Source organism: Daucus carota, chromosome 7, assembly GCF_001625215.2.
Source record: "Daucus carota subsp. sativus chromosome 7, DH1 v3.0, whole genome shotgun sequence".
Taxonomy (NCBI): Eukaryota; Viridiplantae; Streptophyta; class Magnoliopsida; order Apiales; family Apiaceae; genus Daucus; species Daucus carota.
Genome location: NC_030387.2, coordinates 27,504,427 through 27,507,570, shown reverse-complemented (window position 1 = coordinate 27,507,570; position 3,144 = coordinate 27,504,427).

Here is a 3,144-nt window from a genome sequence, read left to right as displayed (position 1 = left end):
CTCAGAGATGACGCTCATCACTGGTTCAAGAGGCTTCCCGCTGATTCCATCAGCTCTTGGAGAAAAATGTGCGAACAGTTTGTGGGACAATTCAGGGCTTCTGTCACTTGCGCCCCGCCTGCAAACACTCTGGCCAATATTAAGCAAAAGGAGCATGAGACATTGAGAGAGTATTTCAAGCGCTTCAACGCAGAAGTACCCCGGGTTAGACCCACTTCAAAGGAAACCCTGAAGAACTTCTTGATAGCGGGGGTAAGGCCCGGAACAGATTTTTGGAAGGAGTTGCAAGGGCGAGAGCCTGAAACCCTAGCGGACTTCTTTGCTAGAGCTGAACCCCATAAGGTGATCGAGGAATCCTTAGCTAAGTTGAAAAAGGAGTCAAAATCTGAAAGCCGGAGCAGCTGGAAAAACAAGAGGGATAGATCTTACAGCCCCGATAGGAGGAACACCTACAAGAGGAATCCCTACGTAAGGCCTGCTGGTGAAAAATCCTCGAGCCGAGATGGCAAGACCTCGCCCATTACCGTGAACACAACCAGCTTGCAGGGCTTCGACAAGTCAAGGTTGACAATGAGAAAGGCAAGAGAAGCGAGGTACCACGAATACACGCCACTAACGGCTTCTATAGATCACATTTTTGAGGTCGGAGACAAGGCGAGACTCTTCCGGAAGCCCTTTCGAAGTGGACCCCCTGGAAAGAAAGATCAGGGAAAATATTGTGCTTTCCACGATTTGAACGGACATGACACGGCGGAATGTGTTCATCTTAAAGACCACATAGAGGATCTTATCAGAACAGGATACCTGACGGAGTTTGTAGCCCAAGAGGCTAAGAAATATAAGGAAAAGAGAGCTGAAAGGACAAATAACCAAGAAGCCAACCGTAACACCCGGGCTGGCAGTGTACGAATGATCATCGGAGGACCCTTCGTGGGAGGCCAGGGACGCAGTGCTATGAAGAGATATGTACGGGAAGCCCGAGGGCCGCCCTTAACCAATGTGTGCCATCTGTCTGAAAGGCCTCCCAAAATGTTTAAAGGGGAGACTATGGACATTACCTTCACTGAGGGGGATGCACGCGCGGTACACCATCCTCATAGCGATGCCCTGGTGGTAACAGCCGTGATCGGAAATGTCAATGTACACAGGCTTCTCGTCGATAACGGAAGCTCTGTCAATATCTTGGCCTACAGTGCGTACCAAAGAATGAAAATGGCGGATAAAGATATGATGGCTTGCTATAATGAGTTGTATGGTTTCACAGGGAATGCTGTCCAGATCGTTGGAAGGGTAAGACTCCCGATCACCCTTGGAGTGGAACCCCGGGCTGTCACTCAGGTTGCAGAGTTCATGGTAGTGAACGAAGACATCTCCTATAACGGGATCCTGGGCAGGCCAATCTTAAGGGACATGCGGATTGTAACCTCAATATACCACCTATCCATGAAGTTCCCAACCCCCAATGGGGTAGGATGTGTACGAGGATGTCAAGCTGACTCCCGGGAATGTTATAGCAGGGCTCTGAGGTCCGCAGTAAAAGCCTGCAAAGAAGCCCAACAAATGGACGAAGACATCCCAGAGAGCTGTCATAAGCAGGTGGATATTGAAGAGGAACCCGAAACCAAGGCTCAGGGAAGGGTTTTAATAAAGTTTGTGAAAGCAACCTGCAACATGGTGATTATCGTGCAACACCCGGGGGAAGATCCTTATCTAGAAACCTCGCATGCCGTGCATGAAGGGCTTGCACCCACGGATGCACTCCCAACAAAGAATATTGATACAGCTGAAACCCTGGTTGAAGGAATTGTGGAAGATACTACTGACAGCGACTTTGAAGGGGGACATCAAAAGCAGCCCCAAAATAAAATGCAAGAAAATGAGTGCGAGGCACCTTGTGACTTCAATAGTGCTATGGTAACCTATCAACTTGGAAACCGAACACGGCTTCCCGTTCATGAAATCCTGGGTACGCAACCCCAAGAGGGTGGCAACAAAGAGGCTACCGTTGAGATCGACCTCGACCCAAGGATGCCGGAAACCCAGGTGAAGACCGGAGCAGCTGGGGATACCCTGTCCATCTTGGTGGATGAGTCCGACCCCACTAAAGAACTAAAAATTGGGGAGCAATTGGGGCCGGACCTAAGGGAAACCCTGACCGCGTTCTTAAAGAATAATCTGGACGTCTTCGCTTGGAACCATTCGGATATGATCGGGATTCACCCAGAAGTCATGTGCCACCACCTCAATATTGACCCAGACAAGAAGGGAGTTAGACAGAAGAGAAGACCAATTAGCGGGGAGAGGGCTACCGCTCTTCAAGAAGAGGTAGACCGACTATTGAAAGCAGGCCTAGTGAAGGAAGCTTTTTACCCCACATGGCTAGCGAACCCAGTGTTGGTGAAAAAACCTAACGGAAAATGGAGGACTTGCATAGACTTTACCGATCTGAACAAGGCTTGCCCTAAGGACAGCTTCCCGCTCCCTCGAATTGACCAGTTGGTGGATTCCACTGCGGGGCATGCACTGTTAAGCTTCATGGACGCCTACTCGGGCTACAATCAGATCCCCATGTTCGAGCCAGATCAGGAACACACCTCCTTCATCACCGACAGGGGGCTTTACTGCTATATAGGCATGCCGTTTGGGTTACTAAATGCTGGGGCTACATATCAGAGGCTGGTCAATAAGATGTTTAAAGATCAGATTGGGAGAACTATGGAAGTGTATGTAGATGACATGTTGGTAAAATCAAAGGAAGCTTACGATCATGTTACACACTTGTCAGAGATGTTCGACATACTGAGGGATTACAGGATGAAGTTGAATCCCCAAAAATGTGTATTTGGGGTTGAATCCGGCAAGTTCTTGGGCTTCATTGTCAATCACAGGGGAATCGAAGCTAACCCTGCGAAGATCAAGGCCTTAATTGAAATGAGGTCGCCTAGGAACGTAAAGGAGGTGCAATGCCTTACAGGCCGAGTCGCCGCCCTAAACCGGTTCATCTCAAAATCCTCAGACAAATGTAGAGAATTCTTTGCAGCCATAAAAAAGGGGCAGAAATTTGAATGGACGACAGAATGCGAGGCTGCTTTCCTGAAGCTGAAGGAGCAACTCGGAAGCCCGCCATTGTTGGCCAAGCCAACG